The 6,173-nt window shown below is 40.6% G+C and overlaps 2 protein-coding genes across 6 annotated transcripts in view; one reads left to right on the forward strand and one right to left on the reverse strand.

Moving 5' to 3' along the window:
• LOC133747075 (zinc finger protein 260-like) overlaps positions 1–6,173 on the reverse strand; it is an 85,731-nt gene that overhangs the window by 68,900 nt on the left and 10,658 nt on the right. The gene's annotated exons all lie outside the window — the stretch shown is intronic.
• LOC133747076 (zinc finger protein 260-like) overlaps positions 1–6,173 on the forward strand; it is a 313,614-nt gene that overhangs the window by 150 nt on the left and 307,291 nt on the right. The window lies entirely within an intron of this gene.

Genomic DNA, 6,173 nt, shown 5'->3' on the forward strand with positions numbered 1-6,173 from the left:
TTCCCCCCAGTGAGCTCTTCCATCCGCGGACCCCACCGCTGAGGGCTGGGCCGGGTCCGGACACGGGCGACAGGCCCCATACCTGCACCAGCGGCCTTGGCTCCCTCCAGAGCCTCCCTACGTCTCCGTGCACGCAGTCCGCCTCTCCCCAGGTCGTGTGGAGAAAAACAATGAAAAGAAACACGATCATTATTCCAGTCAAGTCTTTCTGATTTAGAAAATATTTTGGGGCTGGTGCTGTGGTGCAGCGGGTCAAAGCCCTGGCCTGAAGCGCTGGCATCCCATATGGGTGCCAGTTCTAGTCCCGGCTGCTCCTCTTCCAATCCAGCTCTCTGCTATGGCCTGAGATAGCAGTAGTAGATGCGCAAGTCCTTGGGCCCCTGCACCCATGTGGGAGACCCGCAGGAAGCTCTTTGCTCCTGGCTTCGGATCAGCGCAGCTCTGGCTGTTGCAGTCATCTGGGGAGTGAACCAGTGAATGGAAGACCTCTTTCTCTGTCTGTACCTTCTCTGTAACTCTTTCAAATAAATAAAATAAACATTTTAGGAGTCACTGTGTACTTATGTGTCATGTGGGATCCGTCCTTAATTTGTTGTCCAATGTGAAGTGATGCTATAACTAGTACTAAAACAGTATTTTTACACTTTGTGTGTCTGTGTGGGTGCAAACTGATGAAATCTTTACTTATCATATACTGAATCGATCTTCTGTATATAAAGATAATTGAAAATGAAAAAAAAACCTGGTGTTAAATTGGAAATTGTATACAAAATTAATCAATTTTTAAAAAATATCATGTAGGATCTCTGTCTTTAATGTGCTGTACACTGTTATTTCATGCTATAACTTGTACTCCAACAGTATTTTTTCACTTTGTGTTGCTATGTGGGGGCAAACTGTTGAAATCTTTACTTAATATATACTAAACTGATCTTCTGTGTATAAAGAGAATTGAAAATGAATCTTGATGTGAATGGAACGGGAGAGGGACCGGGAAAGGGGAGGGTTGTGGGTGGGAGGGAAGTTATGGGGAGTGGAAGCCATTGTAATCCATAAGCTGTACTTTGGAAATTTATATTTATTAAATTTATATTTATTAAATAGATCTTACTATCTTTTTTTTTAACTTTTATTTAATAAATATAAATTTCCAAAGTACAGCTTATGGATTACAATGGCTTCCACTCCCCATAACTTCCCTCCCACCCACAACCCTCCCCTTTCCCGGTCCCTCTCCCGTTCCATTCACATCAAGATTCATTTTCAATTCTCTTTATACACAGAAGATCAGTTTAGTATATATTAAGTAAAGATTTCAACAGTTTGCCCCCACATAGCAACACAAAGTGAAAAAATACTGTTGGAGTACAAGTTATAGCATGAAATAACAGTGTACAGCACATTAAAGACAGAGATCCTACATGATATTTTTTAAAAATTGATTAATTTTGTATACAATTTCCAATTTAACACCAGGTTTTTTTTTCATTTTCAATTATCTTTATATACAGAAGATCGATTCAGTATATGATAAGTAAAGATTTCATCAGTTTGCACCCACACAGACACACAAAGTGTAAAAATACTGTTTTAGTACTAGTTATAGCATCACTTCACATTGGACAACAAATTAAGGACGGATCCCACATGACACATAAGTACACAGTGACTCCTAAAATGTTTATTTTATTTATTTGAAAGAGTTACAGAGAAGGTACAGACAGAGAAAGAGGTCTTCCATTCACTGGTTCACTCCCCAGATGACTGCAACAGCCAGAGCTGCGCTGATCCGAAGCCAGGAGCAAAGAGCTTCCTGCGGGTCTCCCACATGGGTGCAGGGGCCCAAGGACTTGCGCATCTACTACTGCTATCTCAGGCCATAGCAGAGAGCTGGATTGGAAGAGGAGCAGCCGGGACTAGAACTGGCACCCATATGGGATGCCAGCGCTTCAGGCCAGGGCTTTGACCCGCTGCACCACAGCACCAGCCCCAAAATATTTTCTAAATCAGAAAGACTTGACTGGAATAATGATCGTGTTTCTTTTCATTGTTTTTCTCCACACGACCTGGGGAGAGGCGGACTGCGTGCACGGAGACGTAGGGAGGCTCTGGAGGGAGCCAAGGCCGCTGGTGCAGGTATGGGGCCTGTCGCCCGTGTCCGGACCCGGCCCAGCCCTCAGCGGTGGGGTCCGCGGATGGAAGAGCTCACTGGGGGGAAGTCCAGGTCCCTCTGTAGCTGGTTCTGACAGGATCCATCCGCCCACCGCCCCTTCTGGGAAACCTGGCCCCACACACTCACCACTTCCCGCTCCCGAAGCCTCCGGCTTCCTCTTCTCAGAGCAGAGAAGGCCGAGCCACCGCAGGGACGCTCTTCCCACTGTAGTCTGGACATCACTAGGACACAGGGATCTCGCGAGATGATGAAGTGCTCCACCGCCCTCACCGGGGGGCCCCTGATTGGACAGCTGCAAAGCCAACGGGCATGAGGGGCGTCACAAAGACCATAGCCAATCAGCACGCTCGCTGGCTCAGTGGGCGTGGGGAGGTTGTTGCCAAGCAACCGGAGTGCTGGACTGGTTTGGGTGCCTGATTTCCAGGCGGGGTCACTGTGGCCTCAGGGCTCTCAGGACTTGCAGAGTTCCTGAGCTGCAGAAGCTGCTCAAGGTGAGTCACTGCTAACTCATCGACTTCTGATCTTGTGTTTCTTCATATCCCGAACGATTTCTCCTTTGGGAAGTTTCTGTGATGTTTCTTTGAACAATGTTTAAAGATATTGCGTGGTTAATCCTCTTGGTCCATTTCTCTTGTAGATAACGTGTTTTCTAGTCTGTCTTTTGTCTTTTTAATATTTCCTATGTGTTTCTTGCTGTTAATAATATTTAAAAAAGGCTTATATTTGAAAGGCAGAGTTACAGAGAGAGAGAGATAGGGAAAAAGAGAACGGTCTTCCATCTGCTGGTTCACACTCCAGATGGCCACAAAGGTCAGAGCTGCACCAATCTGAAGCCAGAAGCCAGGAGCTTCTTCCAGGTCTCCCACGCAGGAGCAGGGGCCCAAGGACTTGGGCCATCCTCCACTGCTTTCCCAGGCCACAGCAGAGAGCTGGGTCAGAGTGGAGCAGCTGGGACTGGAACCGGCGCCCACATGCGATGCCCCGGTCATGAAATTTTACCCAGTCATCTCGATACCCTCACTTGTCAGTTGTATGTAGTTTGGGATGACATTGTATTGTTGTATGTAATGGTGTCATCTGGGTACATTGACAGAGTTCCTGGTTTATTTAGGGTTGGTGCTTGCTCTTTTTTGTTGTTGGATTTCCCTGTTAAGAGAGATGGGGGAGAAGGCAGGCATGGCTAGGTCTGTTCCCAGGGGAAAAGCTTTCACTGACCTTGTGTTAAGTAGTTTGCTGTAGGTCCATTTTAAACTATCTTGATCTCATACAGGAAGTCTCTCTTTTTTGAAGTTTTGCCAGAAGTTGATTTTTTTTTCCATCTGGATACTGAATTTTGTTAAATGCTTTAACACTTAATCTAAATGACCATGTAATTATCTCACATTTTCAACCTACCTGGATGATTTACAAGGTTTGTTTGACAGTGTTGAATGCCCTTTACTTTTTAATGTGTTTCACTTGTTATTGACCTACAATATTTTTCTATATGGTTGAATTCATATAATTTTTTGCTCAAGATATCACCTGTTTATGAGACAGAAGCTCATTAATTTCATAACCTGATGTTGTTGGCATTATATATATATATAAAACACTGACTTCCCAAAAGTAATTCAAATATATTCTCTGTTTTTTTTCTACTTGGAAAGAATTTGGGAAATTTAATTTTTTTTCTTTCTTAAAGGTTTAGAATATTCCGTATGTTTGGGCCCAAAATTTTACTTGTGGGACTTTTGGTTGGTTGGCTTTTCAAAAATTTGATCATCTTATTTAAGTATGTAGAAGTTTTTCTGTTTCATGCTATATTTGTGATTTGGGAGACTGATTTTCAAAATGTAACAGATTTTCAACTCTGGAGTAAAATTTTTACTTCTAAGAATTTAACAATATCCTCTTAGTGTCTTGCTAAGTTCTGTATGTTCTATAAAGAATGGCCCTGTGTTAATTTCCTGAAATTGGTTATTGGCTTAATAATTTTCTTAACTTTTAAAATATGGTTTTCCTTACATGTTTCTGTAGTACTTTTGTGACTAGAAACATTTCATTGATGTCTGTTGCATCTGTGTCCTGCCTTTATTTAAATATTCTTTCAGCATTTTTCCTCTTTAATTCTTGAGAAGGTAGCTGAGATTTCAGTGTCCTAACATATTCACTTAAGGATTTGCATTTTCTCTAAGCACTGTATCCATACCCCCTTAATTTTCTCATATATTTGCAAACCCTGTAAGTTTAGACCCTGTCTGCCCCAGTGTCTCCATCCCCATGAGCCTGCAACCATACCAGGCTTCATATATCTTCTTTCCTGTGCCGGAAACCCCATGTGTTTGCTCCAGTGTCACTCTTCATATAACTGTGACCTCTCGTCACTGTTTTATGTTGCATCCTAAATCTACATGCTTATATATTCTAGAATTGAAGGAATTATAGGATTAAGATTAAATATGATTTAGACTAAAATAAATGCTGTAATCCTTTCACCTACATCTTATTTTCTGGATTCTTCATTGCAAGGAAACAGGTTTATAGTGCAATGATTTCTTCCAGACTGAAGAAAGAGACTAGTATTTAGAAATGACATTGGAACATTTAATCATGCCATAAATAAGGAAATGATTAGATTAATGGAGAGAATTCAAAAGGATACAGAAACCAGCTTGAATGGCTACCAATGGTCAAATACAGGAGTCAAGTATTTAAATAGTAGCACATTTTAATTTGTTGAGTAAAATAAAATGCTATTAGCTTCTATTGTTATAAAAGTGAATAAATAGTTGGAGGAGAAGGGAACACTTTTATTAAAGTAAGACTACCACTGTTATCAGGTTAAACTGCTGCCTGCAATGCAGCATCCCATATGAATACAGATGGAAATCTTGGCTGCTCCACTTCTAATCAAGCTCCCTAATGGTGTGCCTGGGAATGCAGTGGAATGGCCATCTACATGGGCCTCTGCACTCATGTGACAGACCCAGATGAAGCTCCTGGCTTCTGGTTATGGCCTCACTCAGCCCTGGCTTTTGTGGCCATTTGAAGAGTGAAGCAGCAGTTGGAAGACTCCACTTACTTTTAGATAAGGTAAATCAATCTTTAAAAAAATAAATTATAATAACAACCAATTAATACTAACAAAATAATGGGAACTGTAAAAACAGCCAGTTAGAAAACATGCTAGTAATAACAGAGCCAGACAATAATTATCAATAAATACTAAAATGGATGGCTGAAATTTTCCTAATAATTTAATTACAGTTTCAAAGTATTTCACCACTATTTATTACAAATAGACAACTACCAATTCCACAGTAGAGAAACATGATAGGTATCACCTTAAGAAATTATGAAATTAACATCTCCAAAGAAAGAGCAAGTCAACATCATGTATCTCCTGATCCAATGTGCTGAGAAGGACACAATATCACTTATGGGGTAGTTCTGACACAAAATCACAACCTGAATGTGGTGTGGAGAATCATAAGGCAAATCCAAGTTAACTGGCTTATCCAGTTAATGAAATAAAAAGAAAGACAACAATTCTTGGTAACTAAATTCAATGTGTGATGCTAAATGGGAACAGGAGTGGTACATAGAAGAGAGTAAACTGCTGTAAAGGACATTACTGGAATGAGTGGAAAACTCAGATATAGAGTTTGGGGATAAGTAACACTATTATCAAACTGTTATAGTTTCTTAATTACTGTATTATGAATTGAGAATACTCTCATTCTTAGAAAATATTATATAGTGAACAGTTGAAGGGGAAAGTGGCAAAAACTTTGCAATTCACTTCCAAACAATAGAGATAAAACAAGTATAGTGTGTGTTTGTGTGTGATGCGCCTGTAGAGAGAACAAGCAATTTCAGGGATTAACTTGTAAATCTAGGTAATGGGTAACCAAGAACACTTGATACTATTCTTATAATTTCTTAAAGTTTCATGAAAATTTAAAAGTTACAGAAACAATGCACACTGCTAAATCATTCTCATGTTAAATTTTATGAA

Source organism: Lepus europaeus, chromosome 18 (genome assembly GCF_033115175.1).
Source record: "Lepus europaeus isolate LE1 chromosome 18, mLepTim1.pri, whole genome shotgun sequence".
Classification (NCBI taxonomy): domain Eukaryota; kingdom Metazoa; phylum Chordata; class Mammalia; order Lagomorpha; family Leporidae; genus Lepus; species Lepus europaeus.